This window comes from Dreissena polymorpha, chromosome 3 (assembly GCF_020536995.1).
Source record: "Dreissena polymorpha isolate Duluth1 chromosome 3, UMN_Dpol_1.0, whole genome shotgun sequence".
Taxonomy (NCBI): Eukaryota; Metazoa; Mollusca; class Bivalvia; order Myida; family Dreissenidae; genus Dreissena; species Dreissena polymorpha.
This window is the reverse complement of record NC_068357.1, coordinates 65,143,005-65,168,320: the sequence shown is the minus strand read 5'-3', so window position 1 is coordinate 65,168,320 and position 25,316 is coordinate 65,143,005. Positions and strand designations below refer to the sequence as shown.

The 25,316-nt window shown below is 34.0% G+C and overlaps 1 long non-coding RNA gene across 1 annotated transcript; it reads left to right on the top strand.

Moving 5' to 3' along the window:
- The first annotated feature begins 1,645 nt into the window (after positions 1-1,645).
- Positions 1,646-8,090, top strand: LOC127874512 (uncharacterized). The gene is made up of 3 exons (XR_008046961.1): positions 1,646-1,908; positions 6,151-6,331; positions 7,992-8,090. It is a non-coding gene; the product is annotated as an uncharacterized LOC127874512 (long non-coding RNA).
- The last annotated feature ends 17,226 nt before the right edge of the window (positions 8,091-25,316 follow it).

The window sequence follows — 25,316 nt, the reverse complement described above, 5'->3', positions numbered from 1 at the left end:
AAAATATGGATATTAAAAAAAAAATAAACAGTAATCTCAATCGAGTTCGAAGTTCGTCAGCAAGTCCATCAGATAATTATAACTTAAAGTATGACTCCATGTATTTGAATAATAAACTTTTGAGACTATTTTTGAATATTACGACGAACTGAGAGTTTCTTTTATATAGTAGCCCATTCCACAGTATTTGTCCAATTTGCTGCCCATTCAACAGTATTTGTCCAATTTGCTGCATGCTTATATCATTGAATCATTTGCTTGTGTTAAAAAGAATTGCATACCATCCTTGACTCGATCTACTAGTACTCGTATCGGATCTTAATGTGCGTCGTAATGCTAGTTCTGTTAACTATACAGGGCCTGACAAATTGAACAATCGTACATGAAAGTAGTAGAAACATAATCTTAATTGATTGTCTTATATTAAGGTAATTTTTCGGCTAAAGCAACAGTGGTTCCGTTTGATTGATTTGTTGAGCCTCAAGACTGCAATATGTATAAATAGACCTGTGCATAAAAAATCTTCAAAGGTGTTATTTGAATTTATCTATGGTGTCCGTCTGACCTTAAAGGTCTTCAATGTGAATGGCGAACTGGGGCCAATTTCTTAAGAGATAGACCCGTGAGCGTGTAACACGATCCAAACATGGTCATTTCAAAAGTCATCAATCAATACCAATTTATCTGAAAAATGCTATTCTATCTATCTATCTACACTGCCATGCGCCCTTTAGAGCGGACATTATCGAGTCCGTTGCCTGGGAAAAAGAACCAGTGGAGGAGATAATGAGAACGCTCCCAGAGTAGGGAGCGAACCCACGAACTCCCGATCGCTAGGCGGAAACCTCATCCACTACACCACCGCGACCTTATTGATAGGCCTATTAGGGCATTTATGCATTAGCTTGATAATGTGTGAAAAATATAAGATATTTTACTGAATTAGATTAATTTGATCTTAAACTGGTCTGAAGCAATAAATTACATTTGCTGGAAGTTGATTTCCAAGTATTTTTTGCTTATGAATTGACTTGAATATTAGGGCGCATATATTTCTCCAAGCTCTTTGAACAAGGTGAAGTTATCTTATTGTGGCAGACCCCTGCCCTTGTCATCTTTAGCAGCTGTCAAATAAGATTTTGCCTGTAAATTATGTTTTCATTATTTGAAAATAGTACAGACTTGAGGCAAATAAGTAAACTATAAGGAGATTTCGATTTTTCTACACGCCCGTGCGAAAGTAGCCCCCGATTCTTGGTTGTGTGTAACCAATTTGTTCAAGATCGCGAAATTACATGAAAAAAGTAAATACAACAACATAAAAAAGTTCTGTTCAGAAACCTGTTCAATAGATGTATCATTTGTTGTTTCTTTCTCTTCAAAACTGTTTCTCTCTTCAAAAGATGGCTCGCAGCAACGAAAATTGTGCAATTGCATTGTTAAATCCCTACATTTGATCGTGGCTACCTAAACGCTTGATTACTTTAGATGGAGTCTTCAGGAGCTTGGTTACCTTGACTATTGATGTTTGGTCGCCGAACTATCAGTGACAGTCACTTTTTTGGAAATGTTTATTTTACGTTTGAAAAGTAATAGTATTCGACATATATGAAATCACAAACATGAAAATTAAATAATTCTTCCATCTAACAATTAAGTACTTTGAATGTTATATAAGTCTCTTATTCTGAGAAATGAAATCTCATTATTACGCAGGAAGATAATTCTAAATTACCCACTTTTCCAAAAATAGGACCAACAAATTTTTGTTCAGACATTATTATTTCACAGGATTAGTTGCTCAAACATTTGAGCTCCTTAAAAGCTTCGAAAGCCTGTGGTTCTGATGACTGTCGCCCTTTATTCTTGAAGAAATGTGTAAAGGGACTTAAGGCGATATATGATTTTGTAAGACATGTTTTTACTATGCGCAATAGTGCTTTATTTTCGCTTTCAGTATGTTATGGTTAATTTCTTACGGCAAATTTTAAGGTGAGGTCAGTGGGGGCAATCAAACCTTTATTATGTAATATAGTCTTTAACTGTACTGTGCTATATGTGATTTAGTCTCATAACTCCAAGTTTGTACAAAGCTGTTTTAAAGGGATCTTTTCACGTTTTTGGTAAATTGACAAAATTGAAAAAAGTTGTTTCAGATTCGCAAATTTTCGTTTTAGTTATTATATTTGTGAGGCAACAGTTATACTGAATATTTACTATGGTCTAATATAGCCATTATATGCATCTTTTGACGATTTAAAACCTGAAAATTATAAATCATTGCAACGCGAAACGATTTAATAATTTGGAGAGTTCTGATGTTGTCGTTTAATTTTGTGAAACTACGAATATTGCTTATATAAAGTATAAAATACGTCTCTTATAGATACTTGGCAGGATGGCCGAGCGGTCTAATTGGTTTTTACTTCAGGACTCCGGGGGTCACTGGTTAAAGCCCTGCTGCGGGCTACTTTTTTCCCTTTCTTTAAATTTTAATCTTGATTTTTTACTGGAGCTTTTTAGATCCAATGTTTACATTTATCAATATAAAGCATTTAATGACAAACTTCAAAACATGCCAAAATCTGTGAAAAGGCCCCTTTAACTGATTTCCAGACTTTAGTGGAGACTATATAACTTTACGGTATTTGGAAGAGAGGTAACTCTGTAGTTCATGTTACAGTTTCTGTAATTGAATTCAGGGTTTAGCTCCCTTCATTTCACTATAAGTGTATGATGACTCTTGTGTTGATGTAATATTCTAGTATCTTATAACTCGATACTTCCGAGTGGCAGCATTTTATTATTATGCTTATGTTTTATTGTATGTTGTGATTGTATATATGCTGATGAGACTGTAATACACTTATAAACTATCATTAAACTTTCACACATGTGTGAAAAAAAGTAATTAAAATATTAATAAGTATTTGTTGTGTGTTCATATAAACAATGAATTGAGTATAAACAACATGTTTACGAAAACCAGTTTAAACAGGCACATCAAAGTACATTAATTTTATAATAAACAGGTGATATTATCGTATGCTTCAAATTCTTCGGCTTTCACTCTTTAAGTTCTCGGTAATCCGTTTTTAAATCGAGTCCTCCATTATTAAAGACGGCGCTAATTAATTGTGGAAGGTAGAAGATAATAAGCGCGTTACAAACTGTATATGTCAATTTTACATGTACTTGAGAAATTGTGTGATCGGGCTAGGTTTGTGTAGGTGTTAATTATTATTAATTATGAATGGTTGACTTTGTGTTATTGTGCACAAGACTGACAAAAATAAAATTGATCGATTAACAGAAAGACTCCAACACAGCTAGCTATTTGATGTAACGCTGTAAAGTCATGTAGTAGGTGACAGGACGCAATTTTTTCACATAAAACACATAGACATGCAAATCAATAAAAACATATTTTTGAGAAAAAAATAAATGAAATACAATAATGCATCATCATATTAATTCAATACGGATGCAAACAAGTATTGCGATCTCAAATACTTTTAATTACTTTTTTAAACGTGCCGTAGTACGAAACTGTAGACAGACAGACAATTTATTAAAGTCTCATTTCTGCACATACAATTGTATATCTGATTAAAACATGTGTCATTTAATAAATATAATAAAAGGTAGTTAAAATACATACAATAAAACCACTAAATTTGAGTTACATGAGACTATGGACAGATTTATCGTGCTACGAATATCATTAAAACATTTTAAAAGGTACATATAGATACACGTGTAAAAGTATCATACATATAAACAGTGTTTACTATGTATTAAAATGTCATTGCAGGCTTTGGCAGTGTATTTAACAAAGGACTCATTAGACATTAACTGACAAAATTATTCGGAATTTTCTAACGATAAGAAATCAGGTATAATATTCATAACGTTATCAAATATATCTTGGCGAATTCTGTCATACAAATTGCAGTGCATTAACACATTTCTTCATTTTCTTCATATATATGAGGCAGTGAAAGCAAGTCCGTTCATGTTCGGGTACTTCCTCGTATCTGCCTGTTTCTATTCTAAGGGGTGCAACCCTGCATCTTAATTAAGCTAGTGCACTTATTCTTACTCTTGGCATACTATGACAATCAAATTTAAATAGTGTTTAAGATATTTTTCATGGAGTGACGGTCGAAAGGACGGACGAATTGACGGATGGACGAACGAACGGACGGACGGACGGAAGAAGGGACGCACGAATGGACGAATGAACGAAAGAAGGAACGAACGGACATACGGGCAAACGAAGGAACGAACGAACGCACGAAGGAACACACGTACGCACGAAGGAACGGACGGAAGAACGAACGAACGAACGAAGGAATGGGCGAACGAACGAACGCACGGACGAATTGACGGACGAACGAACGGACGAACGAACGGACGGACGAACGGTAGAAAGGACGAACGGACGAAATAAGGGACGAACGAACGGACTAACGAAAGAACGGACGCACGAAGGAACGGACGGACGAAGGAACAAACGAACGGACGAAGGAACTAACGAACGGACGCACCTACGGACCGACGGACGAACAAACGAAGGAACGGACAGAGAAAGGGACGAACGAACGGACGGACGAACAAAAGGCAGAACGAAGGAATGAACGGACGGACGCATGTACGGACCCACGGACGGACGGACAAACGAACGAACGAAGGAACGGACGGACGAAGGGACGAACGAACGGACGGACGAACAAACGTCCGCACGGACGTACAAACGGCATAACGAAGGAACGAACGGACGAATGAAGGAACGGGAGAACGAACGGACAGATTATGCGACAGCAACGAGTAGTTATTGATGAATAGAAATACAACTGGCAGAGGGTGTTGTTTGGGATTCCGCAAGGTTCAATTCTTGGGCTGGTTCGCTTTATTATCTTGATTAATTTTTATTAATGTGAAAAATCCTCTTTCTACCATCATGAGATAATGTGTCGTGTGTAGCATCTGTCTCCCTACATTGAAGGTCAAGCTAAGTGGTTTAAGGTCGAATTGTATATAATACAGCTTGAATAGTTCTGTCTCAGCCATTACTTTGCCTTTTATTGAGAGCTTTTGAAATAACCTGGCAAAAAAGTAAAGCATTATAAGACGACATGTTGTGTAAAAAAAAGTCCCCCATCCAAAGTTCAAGGTTGCATGTAGAGGTCAAATTCAAATTTGGCCATAAAACAACATGAAAATTCCTGTCTCTGACATAACTTTTCCATATATTGATGGATTTGAATTCACTTGTCAAAAATTCAATCTTTAATGAGACCACACATTGTGTGTAAAACTTGTCTGCATTCCTCAAAGGTCAAGGTCAGACTTCTTCACACCTTCCATTTTTATGCTGCACCCTTTTAAAATATGCCCCTCTTTTGTTGATACTTTCATGTGATTTTGTTGTAAATACAGACTTACCAAACTTGTTTTTATTTGCTATTTTTTAAAGATGAATAAAATGCAGTATTATTGATCAAATCATTTTTTAAAAGAACATACCTCTTAGAATATATCACACTAATGATGAGGGGAAAATAATTGCAAATTAATGGATTCATGACTCACAATTTAATTTGTTCATGCCCATTAAATACTTATTGTTAACATGCCTATTTGGAGCTTAAAAAGTTGGAACCATAATTTGGTTAATTCAATATTTGTTAAGAATGATACATTCCCATTTTGATTTTTAATGAGTACCATGGCTTGTGTTACAATATTTCCCATATAAAATGTAGCTCAATATTATTAAGAGCCTTTTATAGCTAGAATTTTCCCTTAATATTTTACAAAATACATCACATTGGGTTAATTAATTAAGGAAAGTAAGTATAAAAGAGTGAAAACATTTTTTTTAATGTTTCTTCGTGTGACTTTCTTATTGCTTTTAGTTTCTTTTAACATTGCAGGTATTTTACAATACGACAGAAAAGCACCTAATCCATTCACACTCTTAAGGTCAGAATGGGAGGAGTCCAGGCTAAATTACGAATTTATTTTAGTGATATGTCTTCAGACCATGTTGATGGTGCATATTCTGCATTTGACGAAATTCCAGATGACATTATACTCGAAGTTTTTCTTCGACTTCCTCTCACTGACTTGAAATCATGTTTCAAGGTCTGTAAGAGATTTGCAGCACTTCTTGACATGAGGGGTTTTTGGCTGCAGAAATGTGTACGTGACTTCAAGTTTTCAAACAATCTATTACATTCATTGGGTGAAGAGGAAGATTTCCGAAGGCTGTATATAAAGAGACCGTACGAGAGGAACTTGATAAAGAATTGTGATGCATCACAAGGTAATTTGGGGGATTTTTCTGTGTTTCACTAGTCTAATTAGTGTGGGTCAGTGTAAATTCTTTTCGTCAGAAATGCATGAGACAATAAAACAATAAAAAGTTATAGATCTGCAATATAGATTTTCATTGTTTCAAATTATTATGCGTCCATGCATAATATCAGGGCAACAGATACGATTTCATGTAAATTAGTTTTTACTACAAGATATTTTGTAACAAGTAGTTTTTTTCCCTCAAAACTATTTGTCAATTAGTTTTTGACAATTTGATAAAAACTTACATATTTTCCCCTCTGCATCCTTGTGTTTGGTACTATTATTGTGCTTGACTATTGTGTCCTTTTAAATATTACATGATCCAGCCCTAGTCTATACTGTTTTATAATACTGGGCGCGCAATCCAATAATGGAAGTTTCCTAGCCTTTCCTCGTTTAGAAGCCGGCTAAACCTGTGTCTATATACACTTACTACAAATATTATGGCAGCACTGAAGCTCACAATATACTTATTCAAATCGTTATGCGATACGGAGCGAAACGATACAACTTACACGACTAATAATAATAAATTCGTTTTCCCATTTTCATAAAGGTGTTAAGTACAGCTGATTTTTTATTTCAATTAGTTTTATGTCCTATACTGTATTACAAATCGTTAAAACGATAAAATGATCTTTATCTGTTGCCCTGTATTATGTATTAATATTTCTATATTATGTCCAACTGTATGCACATGTAGGTATATCCTGAAGCTTGTGTTTTTAACTCCTATTTAATTATTGGTTGATCTCACTCAAAATTTCACAGTTGAATGACCTTAATGTTTAGATGATCTGAAATGAAGGAATTATGGCTGCAACAAGTTGAGCAGAATTATGACCCTCTGTCTATTTTTTTCTGCATTAGAATATATAGTTCCCATTTTATTTTTTACAACAATTAAACTTCTGGGTGAATCTTACTCATACTTACACAGTTTAATCACTTTAATGTGTATACGATACGTAAAGAAAGGAATTTAATTGCAAACAGTTTTGGCTGAATGATGAATCTTTGTCTTTTTGTCCACAGTAAGATATGCACTGGATTTGACAGTGTCCAAACATCTGATGTTATGTCATCAGTGTCAGAAAAGGAATTATGTAAACACTTACGTAAATTTAATTGTGGACATTATAACCACTATGTCAAGGCTACCATTTCATTACATAACATTTGGTATACACTCATAAAATTAAATCAAAATGTAAAATACTGAGCATCCAAGCACTGTTCAGACATTAACAGCATTTTCTGAAAACATATTTCAAGTATGCATGAACAGTATAAGGCTTGAATAGCTTTATCAATTTAAGATTTACGTTTGATGTTTCTTAACCATTTACCTATTAGATTCGTACTTTTAGTCCCTAAGAAAGTTAAATTTAGTTGAAGACCTTTCTTAATGTATTCAAGTTTTTTAAGCTTCATCTCCAAACCTTCGATACTGATTAGCAGCAAACAGCAAAAAACCTGAAGAGACTGCGAGTTACTTGCAGGCTGTTCTGGTTTTATGTTGTTTACACATAGCAATTTTCACTAAGCTTATAAGTGGGAAAGGGTTTAAAAACTTTGCCATTAGGTCCATGAGCAAGAAACAAATAATTAAGTCTATTTTTCAGATATGAAGCACTGGAAGATGACAAAGTCAGGGGGAAATGGTTGGCAGGTAGAAAAATCCCCTATAGGCCTTCATCCACTGTCCCAATTAACTCACACAGGTTTGATTTTATTTTCAATTTAAAGTAACATTAATACTCAAAATCAACGAAATTTCGCAAAATATTTGGCAAAATAAAATTAACCCATAAAAAATCAGTGTTCCTTATAGCTAAGCCAAAATTTCAACGTTAGATGTGGTATGGTAACATAGATTTAATGAGATACACAATACTTGTTTTTATTTTTGTGTGACAATATATTCCATTTTAATTTCGCGCAACAATATCCAAACATTTACGAGCTTAAGCGAGACTGGCTTCGGGAATTGTCTGATGAACGATGTAGTCATGAGAACTACATCGTGCATCGGAAGCTGGCCGAAGCCAATCTCGTGTTCACTCGTTAATGTTCGGATATCGTAACCGGAAATTCACTTGGAATATATTGTGACACACAAAATAAATACAAGCATTTTAATGGTGTTAAATCTTTGTTACCAGAACACATGTAGCTTTTAAATTCTAGCTATTGCTGTATGGAATATTGATTTTGTATGTGTTAACTTTATTTTTCGAAATATTGTACGAAATATTTGTTGACGTTGAGTGTTTATGGGATTTAAAATTTTGCAAATTCATACGCATACTTTGTTATCCCCCGCCATAGGCGGAGGGATATTGTTTTGGCGTTGTCCGTCCGTCCGTCCGTCTTTCCGTCCGTCCGTCTTTCCGTCCGGCCGTCCGGCACTTTTGTGTCCGGAGCCATATCTTGGAAGTGTTTTGTCGGATTTCATTGAAACTTTGTATGAGTATATACATGGATAAGAGGATGATGCACGCCAAATGGCATTGTACACCATCTGTTAATAACGGAGTTATGGTCCTTTGTGTCTTGGAAAAATGCTTTTTAAGTTAAGCTTAGAGCTTTATCTCCATTAACACATGAGCCAGAGCCATGAAACTTGCCATAGTTGTTCTAAATCATCTTGGAGAGCTTCAAATTCAACACCGATAATCCTAGGCGCTAAGGTCAAGGTCACACATTTAAGGCAAAGGTCACAAATTTGATGAATTATTTATTATTTTGTCATTCCTTTACTATGCATCAAGGGATTCTGTAATAACTGTCCACAATTGTTCTCCAATATCTAGCTGAGTGTCAAATATAAGATCCAGGTTTCTAGGGTGATGGTCAAAGTCACACACAAAGGTCAAAATCACACATTTTGATTAAATATGCCTTATTTGGTAAGGATTCTACCATACTAAAATGTTTTAAGTTTTTCTTTTTCCCAAATACTAATGATTCACACATGTTGGACCCATGTACACCAATTCTTAATTTCTTGTACATTAAGACTAATTACTCCCCCCCCCCCGCTTAAGGCGGAGGGATATAGAATTGGCGTTGTCGGTCAGTCTGTCCGTCTGTCACAATTTTGAAATTGGCGGGGGATATCAATTTGACGAAATTTCTTGTTATTGTAAGAAAGTAAGGAATTTCATGGTATGCTTCTATTACAAAACATATTTCTTGTCAATGGTGTCAAGAACTTTATAAAGATTGAAAATTGAAGAAAAAGCTTCTGAAACATGTGGTAATTTTGGTAAAATTCATATAGAGTTTTGGATAAATTAAATTAAAAAAATATATTCTCACAATAAAGAATAAAAACGTGTGAAATCATTAATACTTTTCTTTTTCATTATTTTGTTTCAATTTTACAAACTGTTTGTGAACTTTGACGTAGCTCTAAAGCATTTGCCTTTTTCTTAGCCACCAGTACATGTTTACCATGTATTTGGTTTTAAGAAAAAAATTAAATGCAAAAAAAATTCCACTTTCAAAGCATGATATTAAAAACCATTTTCAGGCCAGACCATAGCACCAGTTTTTGTACCATAAATGAACTCTGTATGTCAGTCACATTTTACGCCACACATCAATGTGAGGATGTCTGTATTTTGAATGTGTTCCGTTAATTTCTCGGTGCCTTCATTTTTTGAAGACCGCAAGATTATTATTGCGCCAAGACCACAATGGGTATGCCATACATGACCAATTCTTGTCCAAGAGAGGTCAAGATACCAATTATGTGTAAAAAGAAAAAAAACACAAATTAGGTTAATATTTTTATCTGCCGCAAAAGGCCTGAGACTTTGTCCATCAACTGTCATGGTTAACATTCAATAAAATATTTAGTTTCTTTACGTTATTCCTAGTTGGATTTTTATATAACTTTATATAGGTAATCCCAATGGCTGTGTTGTACATGTATTAAAAACTGCTAAATTACTATTTGATCTTGATATACCAGTAGATTAAATCAGAACACAAAAGAAAACAAGTTCATACAAATAATTCAAACTATGCATTTGATCCTCTCTGTGTTTAAAAAAAGTTTCCTACATGAGAAGCCTGTGCAAACTTCACAGGCTAATCTGAGACAACTCTTTACGCACATGCATTAAACCCTGTTTTCCCATAAGGCCCATTTGTATTTCAGATGGTCCAGTTGGATGCTGGGCTACCTCATATGGGTCCTGTCATGAATACCAGATTATAGATTTACTTGAAGCTGCAGTGAACATGTCCTTGACGTTGTGAGGCCCAGCATTCGAGTATCGGAGTGGTAAGCTTGATTTACTGACCTTTCACCATAAAACAGTTGGGTCAAGGTCACAGATTACTTAAAGTAGGAAAAAATGTTTTCATGCAATAACTTGAATCCTGATGGAGGTGTTGCATTGACAGTGTTATAATTGTGTGTACATGTATAGGTACATTTCACACAGACCTAAGCTAGGATTGCATTGATTTTTATTAAGTATATTAATAAGTGTTATTTAGAAAACCTTTTGTTATTTTTATGGAATTGCCATGTTTTTTTGCAGCTTGCATTAGAACAAACTGCTCAGTTTGAGCTAGTGCGGTAGTATGTTTCCAGCGTTGTGGGCCATGAGAAGCTTACTTTTAGCTTGCTACGAATCTAGAGGCAACATTTTCACCCAATCTTGATGAAACTATATCTCCTCATGATGAGCTTTTTTGATCGCCTTTTGTCCGTCGTCCGTTGTCCGTTGTGCGGCGTCAACATTTGCCTCGTAAACTCTCTGGAGGCCAAATTTATTATCCAATCTTCATGAAATATAATCAGAAGGTTGGTCTCAATAATATCTTGGATGAGATTGAAAATGGGTACATTTGCTTGAAAAACATGGCTGCCAAGGAGCGGGGCATTTTTCCTGGCTATATATGGCTGTAGTAAAATCTTGTTAACACTCTTGAGGCGACATTTATTGTCTGATCTTCATGAAACTTGGTCAGAAGATTCATCCCAATAATATCTTGGACGAGTACAAAAATGATGCTGGTTGATTGGAAAACATGGCCGCCAAGGGACGGGGCATTTTTCCATATATGGCTTTTGTAAAGCCTTGTTAACACTCTAGAGGCCACATTTATTGTCCAATCTTCATGAAATATGGTCAGAAGATTTGTCTTTTTGATATCTTGGATGAGTTCGAAAATGGTTATGTTTGCTTGAAAAACATGGATGCCAAGGGGCGGGACATTTTTCCTTATGTGGCTATATATGGCTATAGTAAAATCTTGTTTACATTCTAGAGGCCACATTTATAGTCCGCTCTTCATGAAACTCGATCAGAAGATTCATCCCAATAATATCTTGGACGAGGTTAAAAAATGATGCCGGTTGGTTGAAAAACATGGCCACCACAGGGGCGGGGCATTTTTTCATTATATGGCTATAGTAAAGCCTTGTAAACACTGTAGAGGTCACATTTATTTTCCGATCTTTATGAAACTTGGTCAGAAGATTCGTCCCAATGAAATCTTAGATGATTACGAAAATGGTTTTGGTTGCTTTTTCGAAAACGTTGCCAGTTGGTTGAAAAACATGGTTGCCAAGGGGGCGGGGTATTTTCCATACATAGCTATAGTAAAACATTGTTAACACTCTAGAAGCCAAAGTTGTTGTCTAATCGTCATGATTTGATCCGAAAAAAAGTTTATTAACTGTTAAAGTTGATATAAAATATGTTGAGTGGATCAAATTGTTAAGTTTAGTTGGCCTAATGACTAATGCAATGAAGTACGTTCCTTTTTAGCTCACCTGAGCTCAACGTGCTCATGGTGAGCTTTTCTGATCGCCTTTTGTCCGTCGTCCGTTGTGCGGCGTCAACATGTGCCTTGTTAACTCTCTAGAGGCCACATTTATCGCCCAATCTTCATGAAATTTTGTCAGAAGATTGGTCTCAATGATATCTTGGATGAGTTTGATAATGGTTACGTTTGCTTAAAAAAACATGGCTGCCAAGGGACGGGACATTTTTCCTTCTATGGCTATATATGGCTATAGTAAAATCTTGTTTACACTTTAGAGGCCACATTTATTGTCTGATCTTCATTAAACTTGGTCAGAAGATTCAGTCAATAATATCTTGGCCGAGTTTGAAAATGATGCCGGTTGGTTGAAAAAAACATGGCCGCCAAGGGGCGGGGCATTTTTCCTAATATGGCTATAGTAAAACCTTGTTAACACTCTAGAGGTCACATTTATTTACCGATCTTCATGAAACTTGCTCAGAAGATTTTTCCTAATGATATCTTGAATGAGTTAAAATATGGTAACCTTTGCTTGAAAAACATGGCCTCCAAGGGGCGAGGCATTTTTCCTTATTTGGCTATTATGGCTATAGTAAAATATTGTTAACAGTCTAGAGGCCACATTTATTGTCCAATTTTCATGAAACTTGGTCAGAAGATTCATCCCGATAATATCTTGGACCTGTTTGAAAATGATGCCGGTTGGTTAAAAAACATGGCCGCAAGGGGGCGGGGCATTTTTCCTTATATTTCTAAAGTAAAACCTTGTTAACACTCTAGAGGCCACATTTATTTTCCGATCTTCATGAAACTTGGTCAGAAGATTTGTCCCAATAATATCTTGGATGCGTTTGAAAATGGTTAAATTTGCTTGAAAAACATAGCTGCCAAGAGGCGGGGCATTTTTCCTTATATGGCTATATTTGGCTATAGTAAATCTTGTTAACATTCTAGAGGCCACATTTATTGTCCAATCTTCATGAAACTTGGTCAAAAGATTCATCTAAATAATATCTTGGACGAGTTAAAAAATGATGCCCTTTGGTTAAAAAACATGGCCGCCAGGGGGCCGAACATTTTTCCTTATATGGCTATAGTAAAACCTTGTTAACACTCGAGAGGCCACATATTTATTTTCCGATCTTCATGAAACTTGGTCAGAAGATTTGTCCCAATGATATCTTGTATGAGTTGGAAAATGGTTTTGGTTTCTTTAAAAACATGGCCACCAGGGGGCGGGGCATTTTTCCTTATAAGGCTAAAGATGGCTTTTGTAAAACCTTGTTAACACTCTTTAGGCCACATTTATTTCCAATCTTCATAAAATATGGTCAGAAGAGTTGTCTTATTGATATCTTGGATGAGTTCCAAAAGGGTTGTGTTTGCTTGAAAAACATGGCCGCCAGGGGGCGGGGCATTTTTCCTTATATGGCTATAGTAAATTCTTGTTAACACTCTAGAGGCCACATTTACTGTCCGATCTTCATAAAACTTGGTCAGAATATTTATCCCGATAATATCTTGGACGACTTAAAAAATGATGCCGGTTGGTTGAAAAACATGGCTGCCAGAGGGTGGGGCATTTTCTTTAAATTGCTATAGTAAAACCTTGTTTACACTCTAGAGGCCACATTTATTTTCCGATCTTCATGAAACTTGGTCAGAAGATTTGTACCAATGACATCTTGTTATCTCAGGTGAGCGACTTTGGGCCTTTCAGGCCCTCTTGTTTATGAAGCTTGTTCAGAATGTTAATCTTTAAAATATCTAGACCAAGGTTGAATCTGGGGAACAACTACAAAGACTAAGTCACCTGTTCAAAACTTATGAAAACATTGTCACCATTTAAGAAGCCTCTTTTTTATGACTTCATTTTGTTAACAAAATTTTTATCTTAACAATATCTAGGCTAAGTTCAAAACTGGATCCTGTGCATCCAAAAACTAGGTCACCGGGTAAAATCATTAAAAAAAAACATAAAACCACCCTAAAATTTCTCAATTTTTTAACACATGGGTAGAGTTTAGAATATAAATGCCTTGTTTGAATATAGATCATATGTGGTAAAAGTTCACCAGGTCAAGTTGTCAAACATTGTTATACCTTGAACTTAGGTGAGCGCTCTAGGATAACTATGGCCATCTTGTTTCAGTTTTATAAGACTGAAAAGGTGTAGAACTACTGGGATCATTTCTGTTAAACATCAATGCATCATATGTAGCTAGTACCGGTATGTTACCATACTAGCATGAAGTGCTTGCAATTTCAATATCATTCTTTGACAATTAAAAATAATTGTTTTGACTGACATTGGTAAACTGTTACAGGTACTCTTTCACACACTGTACATTTTTAGAGAAAATTAATTATTAATGTGTTATCAACTTCTCTTGGTTTGGCGAGGAAATTAATATGTATGAAGGTTTTTTCAACAAATACGTGATAATAGTTCTACTCATATTCAAAGCGACATCTCCTGGTCCTAATTTGGCCTGACAATCACTGTTGCTATGGGCAACAGCATGCAGATTTTAGAGGCCTTAGATAATTATAGGCGCTGTCACTGTTGTTACAGTATCAGCATAATATGATTGACAAATTTGTTTACTATTTTAATGATGGTTTTAATTGGAGCTACTGGTGTGAGATATTAGTGTAAGTGGATGATTTTATTAGCTGCACTTGATTTATAATTGAAATTGCGCTGTGCATAAGAGACTTTGTATTCACAGAGATATTATATCTAATTCTAGGACTGCGTGAGGGTCATTAAATTCTCGGAAAATCCTGGACAGTCAAGGGCATAGGGAATGTTTGATAACTCATAATGTCTACTATAAAAATTAGTATAGGAGACTGTATCCACATTTGTTTCTTGTTTTACATTTAATTGATCCTATGAATTAACCTTTAACCATTTTTCACATGCAATTTGGTAACCTCATATGCTTTATATTTACTTGTAATATACCATAGTTGTTTTTCCTATTTCTAGGTATGCAGCAAGGGTTGACTGCGCAGAAAGTAGCCTTGTTTAAAGACAATAAGAAGTTGTTTTGGAATCAGACAATACCAGAAAACTGCTTATATGTTGCCAAAGAAATTCTTTCCGCAGGTGGAGACTGGTTCAAAGTAAGCCGCAGTAACTCACCGCCTGTTTGTTACTAACCGCCTGTTCTTTGTTGCTAATGTATTGCTGTTGATTAATGGGCTTTAAAAAGAGAGGTTTGATGCACTTTTATCTGATACAATTTTACATTTATCTTACCTTCATTATATATTTTACCAAATATGCAATAAAATCAGCTTATACATTGACAAAATCCTGGGACGGGTCTATTGTCATTATCAAGTTAAATGACTTTAAGAAAAGCTTGTGAACATTTAACATTAAATGGCCATTGTCATAGTTTGGCTTTATATAAGGTTTGTGAGCAACAAATATTTGTCCAAAAAACATGAAATGTAGTTGAGACATTTGTCGTAATATTATTACATGCATGCCCCTTTCAAAGAAGAGGTCGGTCGGTCGGTCTGTCGGTAGACCAGTTCGTTTCCGATCAATAAATTGTATACGGATTGACCAATTGGGGTCACTAGGTCAAAGGTCAAGGTCACTGTCACACTAAGAGTGAAAATTGTTTCCGATCAATAACTTGTGAATGTATTGATCATTTTGCTTGATACTTTCCATGTGCATTGGCTTTAAACAGTAGACGACCCCTATTGAAATTGGTGTCACTCTGTCAAAGTCACTGTCAGACTAAGAGAAAAAATAGTTTCCGATTAAGAACTTGTGAACGGAGGGACCGATTGGCTTGATACTTCCGATGTGCATTGGCATTGGACAGTAGATGGCTCTTATTGAAATTGGGTAAACTAGGTCAAAAGTCAAGGTCAATGTCACAATAAATGTGAAAATCTTTTCCAATCAATAACTTGTCAACGACTTGACTGATTGGCTTGATGCTTCACATGTGCATTGGTCTTGGACAGTAGATGACTCCTAGTTATAATACTATAATATTCGCAACCCATTTACTATATGGTTGATTAAACAGAAGTGCATAATTATGTGTCAATTCAAAACCTATTTAAGTGGCTAAGTCACACTTATATGATAAGATTAACTCTTATGGTCAGTTTTGTTGCAAAAAATCCTGTGTCAAGGTCCTGTTTGGGCGGGCTTTTGTCTCCGACTGGGCAGTTTAAAAGTTATCCATTCATTTGTAATTTATTGCTGCCAGGTGTCTTAGCAGTTTTCCCTATATGGCTTAAGAAAATTACATGAACAATCTAGTAGTCACATGTTATGCCTAAAAAAATAAAACTATACAAATATACTTCTCAGAAATATCTCAATAGATGTGAGAAATTGTTCCATTTAGAAATAAACATTGCACGAAGGGAGTGGGGCAGTTTTCCTATATGGCTTTAGAATAAGCATGCTTTGGCGGATTTTGTGGCCAATGATCATGAAACTAAATCAAAACATTTATCATTAAAGATATCTGAACAGAGTTAGAAACTGATTCGGCTATATTGTAAACCAGGTCACCAGGGGTTAGAGCTGTTCCACATCAGGCTTTTTTTGAAATCTTTAAATAGATTGTGAGCAAAAGTACTGTAGCGTTTAAATTTATATACAATCTTTGTTTGAACATTTGTCCCAATGTGAACTCAACTGATTTCGAAACTGGATCAACTTGGGTTGCAAACATGGTCACTAGGTCAAGGTAAAAACAAAAACACTTAAAGACACTATTTACCCAAACAACATGAAATTTGCTTAGATTATTTGTCTCGATGGTATCCTGTGTGAATTTGGGAATGATTGCCCACTGTTAAAACATGGCCACCATAGAGAAAGTCTTATTTACATTGTTATGACATTTTAAAACTAATGTTATGCTGAATTGAATTCTGAAGTAAAGCTGATAGAGTGATGAAACTTTATATAAATCTGCATGTACACTTTCGCTCCTTGGTATTTTGGCGCATTTATTTCAACAGGAGCAAAATTCTAAGAAAAAGAGGAATGTGGCCTTACAATAAATTATTGTTATTTATGCTACAGACAAATGTGTAGTTTTCATATGCATCTTCGACCACTGCAATTGGTATGAGGATGAAATAAACAAGTGGTCTGAGTTGTATACTTGCCAACAAATATTAGTATAAAGTAGTAAGCTGCCGTATGGGGAATTCTACACAATCCTAGTCCTTTCTATTGCATATTTTATCATATAATATTTTTTAAATTGAAATATTGTTATTTATTGTTGTTGTTTTTAGGCTGAGCACGTTTTCAAAGACTACCCGGTAGGTGTGCGGTACATTGGCTTCTTTCACAAGGGGAAGGACATGCAGTTCTGGGCAGGACACCTTGGGGCTAAGTTCACCCTTGGCTCAGTAATGATTGACTTCAGTCATACAGCATTGACAGAATGATAAAGTACGACACTCAGCCCAACACTCCCATGGCTTCATAAATGTATATATACATATTGATTCTAGCTTTAACCGCATGCTTGAGCTCAACAGTGCAATACACAGGGTTTGTTCAAGCATATTTTTAAGTTGTGCCTTTGGCACCTTTTTTTATATGTACTCTTTAAAGAGGTTCTCTTGTAAGATTCTTATATGATGCCCCTGTATTACACAAATATCTGGTATATGTTGATTTAAATTGTCATACTTTAAGGTTCATGGGAGGAATAAAATTCATTACAACTTCGCTTTGGTTTTTCTTCATTCAATGTGGTACAACATGGTCAAACTATATATCATTTTAAAGCTAAAGACGGATAGAATAACATAAACACATTTTTGACATTCAATATTTTTGTGCTATATTCATATTTTGGTTAAAAACCAATACATTTTTACACTAATTTACAAAATCTCAATCTAAAGTTAGGAAGGATATGCACTACCTTAAGTTGAATCAATACAAAGCTATATACATATACACGGTCAAGTTAGCAACATTTTACAGAAAATTATTGTCAGAATACAACAAATGAGTTTTTATTCAACTTCATTTTTGGATAAATTTCCTAAACAAAGTTCTAAAAATAACGAAAACGTAACTACTTTTTAAAAATCCAGGTATGGTGGATAATAAGAGTCACCATTCTATTTCAAAGGCTTTACAATTTTGCTATATACCTCTCAACCAAATTGCAAATTTTAAACCATCTCAAATTGAAATAGATTGCAGACGACATATACAATTGTAAAGGAATATAAAGAAATTGGCAAACCGATTGATTTTATATTTCGAATCCTTCTACCCATTTTGAAAGCGTGGCACTCGCTATGCTCCGTAGAAAAACGTGCAAAACAAATCGGTCGAAATCACGTGAAGTGGTGAGAAAACCGGGTATGTGTATACACATACCTGAGAAAACACATCATTATTTTGACAGTTGGGTCGCAACTAGTAAAACAACTATTAAAATTAATCAGGAAGAGATCGCACTAAATAACAGAAATGACCACGCATATATATAATTACTTACCCCATTTCAAATATTTTCCAGCTGAAAATTGTCCCCCACACGTTTTTTTTAGTGTTTTTGTATTGTTTTTCTGGAGCCGAAGTGCATCTCACAGAATATTCATCCAATTTCCGTTGTTTTCACTTCGTTATTAAAAACCCCGTTTAAAAGAATTATTTTTACTTTTAGGTTGTTGAAGCGATGTATTATTATTTTTATCAATAAAATAGTATACCGTGATGATTTGAACGGAGTTGCGTATCGATCTTTCTGTCAGTCTGTAAGCGTACTATTTTATGCGCAATAATACAAGTACATGTGATTCGACAACAATTGTAAACATTGGTGAAATGCTTCTTACAAAGTTATATTTTTTTTTGAGTGTTTATGAGGTCTGATCATGCAGTTTGCACACATAACGGAAAGATTACAATCCAATGCATTTGTCATCGTCAACCGTTTGGAATGTCAATCAGGCGATGAGTGAGTTTTTAGCATGTTTCTTTATATTTTATTAATTTAAAAATGGCTGCCCCCATGGTGATGAAATGACATGTGCTCGAGTTTTGATATTTCTAGATATGTAAACTTTTGTTTACTATTTAAGCGTAACTTGCCCTCATCAATGTCGATATTATTCACTAGTTATATAATTTTCCGCCGAAATACGTTGAATAAACATTATTCAGATTTTTGAAAAAAAAAAAAATTTTTGTGTTCAAATCGCTTTGTATTTTGATTGATTTTGTCGATGGTATGAGACGTTGCTGTACAAAATTGGTAGCAGTTTGAAGGACAAACATCGTTTTAAGCATATATGTATATATTTTCAATGTGGCACTCTTTGTTTAGTCAAATTTGAGTTCAATGCTAGGGGTCCCACATTTTTCAAAATGAAGCCTCTACATGAACATTAAGACTCATAAGTTATATATTTGGACATTGATGTCTTTCTTTTTTTTATTATACAATTGGGTAAAAACTGGTCAAAACATGTACATAGTTGTTTAATACAAACTTAACTAGCAGTGACTTTGAGGTGAGCGATATTATATTTTTTTAGTGCAGTGTAGATTATACATATTTACAATCTTGTAACTGATACAGAGGTACTTTAATGTGATATGGATATATATTGCCTGATCGTATAAAATATAATGCAGCAAAAATTTTGATGTATAAGACCCAGAAGTTATACATTTGATATCTAACTTTTGTTTATATCATCCCATAGCAGTTATAACTGGCCGAAAGCTAGACAGATTAATAAAAAAGAAGCTATTATAATAATTTTGTTTAATAAAGCGCAATTTGTAATTTATAATAATTATTTGTTAAGTAGTATATTAGAGTGTTGTTCGAATGTGATAATGTTATTCTTTTTCTCATAGTATAAAATAGAGTGTATATTTGATGTAAACGTTCCCATGTTTAGCACAAAGGGATGTCTTTTCGGAAATCCTCTTCTTCTTGTAAACTTGTCTTCATGGGATACAACTTTAAAATATATTGATGTTGAACACTTTGAAATATGTGATGATCAATACAGGTATTACTCACACAGATTTTAATGGAACGATATATATTTCCTGGTCTAGAGACCATTTTTTCAAGAAATAGTATTACTTGTTGTTGGCATATGGTGCTTTTTTTAGATACCTCCGATATATATTACACTTTAAAAAACTAAGTACAATCAAATTAACGCAGTACCAAAATGCTAAAATATCAGAGATTTTTTATGTTCCAGTATTTCTAACATTTATCACTTTTTTTCAGAATTAAACAATTTAGCAGTACAATATTATGTTTAATATATTTCAGGTTTACATAAACTCCAGCGAAAAACATGTTTTTGTAGAGTTTATTGATTATGTTACAAAAACGTATAATATCTAAGTTGTGTCATATTATATGTATTAATGAATTGATATAAAAGTAATACTTATGTTAGAACTCGTAAAGCCACAATATGTTTATCTCTACCAAGGCTGCTTCAATAAGGAAATAACAATATATTGCTATATAATTGCTATCTATTGAAATAAATAAAATGGCTTATGTCGTTAGTTTACATTTTGTCAATGCTGAGATTGTTAAAACTAAGATTGTTAAATAAAACATAATATGTAATAGTTCGTCATTAAAATTCTTTGTTCAAATAACTCAGTATTTATGTTATATTGTAAGTTATATTAGCTTACTTTAGGCAACAATTATATGTGAAAATGTGTTATCTTTGGGAGTAATAACGAAATCCTGGAGAATCAAATATGTAACCATATATTTCCGTAAAGCATGAAACTTGAAAAGCATATTTCAATACATTAAATCTATAGAAAATCCATCTTTCAATACAATAAAATATTGTTCAGCTATAGTATATACATGGTCATGCTGATATGTTCACAGTTAACGTTATTCTGAAAGAAATTGTATGTGTTCATTCATTGAGGGAGTTTGGGATTGAAACTATGAATCTTAATCATATTTATCCAACACGAAATTTCTGTATACATGAATGACATACAATTATGTATACAATTAATTATGTTTTCCTTTGAGATTTTTCTTGTTATTTCTACACTGTTGGTAATTTTGTATAATCTTTATATTACAAGAATAGGACACGTATATCTTTCAATTCATTACTTAGTGTATCAAGTGGTGCAATCATATTTCTATTTGTTATTTTGTATTAAAAATACATGTATGTGGTGTTTTTGTTGCCCCAACCCCATCCGCTGCAAACGCCGTTTTAGACGGAATTATATCGGTCAGTTGGATGGTTTGTCGGTTACCGATAGTCTGCTCATAAGTGTGTGGACATCACCTGTGAGTGTATATATGCATCACCTTGGTTTTTTATATGTAATACACTTTTCATTCCCGATGATCCTTAGTTAAGTGCTCTGAGCATGGCCATTTTTACGACCGAAGCATAACTGTTCTTATTTTACAGATCAAACTTCTGTGATTTCTGAAGCTATTGAAGTGAAGCTTCAAATATGTGTAATCACAGTGCCTGTGGAGTGTAGATGAGCGATACACGTTTTTTTCATGCAACGGCCACCGGAAAAACTTTGCGAAACCGAAATTTTGCAAACTTAAGTACCCTTTTTCTTGAAGGTTTGCTTATTTGTGATAAATTTGCAAAGTTGGGGTTCCCATGGGATTTTTGTATTATCCCATGGGATTTTTCATTATCCCATGGGAATTACGGTTTCTCCCATGGGATTTTTCTCCAGCTTTTTTTATGGGAGAAAAAATCCCATGGGATTTTCAAAAACATAAAACACGTTCGTTTGTGCTTAGTTATCGATTTTAAGCATTGTTAAAGCATTTGTGCTTATTTTCGTTCAATTTACTTTGATAGAAAAAAAATCCCATTTTTTTATGGGAAAAAAAATCCCATTTTTTTCTGATTTTTAGAGATTTATTCATGTAACCTTCAGAAACACTACCTTTTAACAAATGATGAGCATTTCTCGCGATTTCAACGCGTTAAATCGTGTTTAAAAAAAAATAAAAAAATCCCATGGGATTTTTTTTGCCATGGGATTTTTTTGTCCCATGGGATTTTTTTCCCATGGGATTTTTTTTTCCAATGGGATTTTTTTTAAGGTATAAGTTTCTAAAAGCTATATAATAATAATAATAATAATAATAATAATAATAATAATAATAATAATAATAATAATAATAATCGTGCTAAATATGATGAATTTGTACTTTTAAGCGACTAACATTTTTATTCGAGCCGATCGTCGAGTCCGAATGGTGAGTATAAGAGCAATTTACCAGTACAAATAAATCTCACATGTGTAGAGAACGCTATCGTACTATAAAATAATCTTGATAATAAGTCATATCATTTCTCGACAGAAAATGAAAACAGTATCCATATTGATGTCAGCAATGTCCCCTGCTATGATAAATATTGACAAAATGAAAAACCTTGACAATAATTCCGTGTCGAATACGCATTAGATTATAGCAATCAAATTCATATAAGCATTGATAAGATAATATGCGAAAATGGGTCTTATGTCAAATACGGCCAGCGTAGCTCCATTCCATAATGTCCGGTATTAAGTCACGTCAAGTTTCGTGGTCGAATTATAGCATAATAATCATTTTCACATTACGCGAATCATATGAGTTTCCCTACATATATTGTGTTAAAATTTATGTTACACTAATGTGCGATGATGAAAAGGGGATTTCGGTAATTCTACATTCTCCCGCCTAGTACCGAAATCCCCATATTTACGCCTTAAAGGGTCAATAGGTCATCGGTATGAATGGTTTTTGACTTCACATGAATGTTAAGGTGCAAAAAAATGATATTAATTTTAATTATTAAGCACTATTGACAGCATTAAGTTGCCGCTCAGTGGGGATTTCGGTAATTCTACACTAGAACTTAAACGCGCGCCGGTACCGAAATCCTGCTGTACAAACCTTCAAGTGTCAACAAAATTATTATAGTGTTTTTTTTCATTAGCAACCAGTGACATGTATTATCTCCCATTCGGTTACTTCTTTTGGAAAATAATTAGCGGGGATTTCGGTACTGCTACATTCGTACGCCCAGAGCCGAAATCACCCATGTTTACGCCAATCCCCCATATTACGCCTTAAAGGGTCTATATGTCATTATGTTTGGGTTTTGGCTTTGCATTAATGTTGATTTGTACACAATCATATTAGTGTTAATCATTTAAACACTCTTATCAGAATATTTTTTCCATTATTAAATAGTTTATTAATGTGAAAAATGTGTAAACGAATGTAAAAAAGGTAAAATGTACATTTAAAACATTGGTTACACAAAAGTATATGTAAATATAACATGACATAGTAATAATAAGTCTTCAGAAAGTATTTTCCAAACAAATCTGATGAAACAAATGATATCGTGCTACCTTATTTACAATATGCTATACACTTTTGCAATTTAGTTATCAATGTTTAATCAAAGCATAAATCAGCATATGTTGCCTCTTAGCGGGGATTTTGGTAATTCTTAACAAGCACATAAACCCGCGCCGGTACCGAAATCCACGCTGTACAAACCTTCAAGTGTAAAAAAATACTGATTTAGGTTTAAATAAAGGGAACAATAGTATTTTTGGCCACCAAAAAGCACTTCCGCGTCAACAAAACGATTGAAATTATGTCAGAAACCCAGCTGTTCATTGTATATATTGCAATACACCATCGGCCGCCGAGAGCGGAATACTGCGCTTGGCCGCTGAACCATGTAGATTGCATCAAATTAAATGTCAATTTTCGATTTTATTACAAAAATAAACACTGCCTTTTTATAAATATGTCAAGCACGTACACTTAACAAAAAAATCGATATATCTTTATGTAATGTAGAAAAGTAAAGCGCTTTATATATAACAATGTTTTATAATGTCTCTCTGGTTGAGAAAAAAACTAAACAAAACCATGTAGAACATATAATATGTTTTCATAATTAAAAAAAATATTTAATGATGCACGTGATGTTTTATAATTGATATAAGTTCACGTGTCATTGAACGAGTTAAGGGAGAGATGCGAATTAAATTACACATAATTAAAAACTGATACTATACTGTCAGCTTGATTTATAAATTGTGTTCCATCGCGCCAATATATTCATTGTTCCATGAAATTGTGTATAAAAGCAAAACGATTGAAATTATGTCAGAAATCCTGCTTTTCACATGAAATGATCTTTAACACTTTATTTATTCCAATCAGGTAAATAACAAATACAATAATAGGGGAAGTCTATACTGTGTATTAGAAACTTGTTGTGTTGATCCCTATCTTATCCGCTAAATACACATCCACCTGGCTACTGTACAGAAAAAATTAGATTTACTTCCAAAATAACTGATTTCATTAATTGCTTACTTGTTGTCTACATTTTAAATTAACAACGATAATGGATCAACATCACCGTTGCACAATTATTAAGTTCACAGTAATCTGTACTTTAAATAGATAGCCTAATTAAAGACGGTGCTAATAAAGAAGCGTGAATGTGGATATTAAGAAATTAGATCCTTTTTTGCATGACACTGGCAGTATATCATTTTATCTTATATAAATAAGCCACATTTAAGACATGGATAAAATTAAAATAAGACACATTTGCATCTTTCATTTCTTGAAAAAAAAATAAGCACGCAGTCACATATAAATAAGATACATTGAAGACACAGAAAAAAAAGACACATTTGCATCTTTCACTAAATTTTCTTAAAAAAAACATGTAAAACTGAAGAAAAACATTTATTACTGACACATTATTCTAAAAGTCGACTGACAACTTAAGTTCAAAGAGGGATTTACAATTTAATAAGATCCATTTTCGCATGATGCTGGTTGTAGAGCAAGCAATACATTTCTTACTGACACATTATTTTAAAAGTCGACAGGCAACATAAATTCAAAGAGGGAACCACAATTAAATAAGATCAATTTTCGCATGATTCTGGTTGTATAGCAAGTAGTCACATATTAATTACAGCTTGCATTAGTTGCAATAATGTTGTTAAGTGCGCGTGCTTCTGAACGTTGCGTTAAGCGAGAGTGTTGTCATTTTGTTAGTTTTATATTTTGGTATTATGTATGATTATTGCTTGTTTTGAA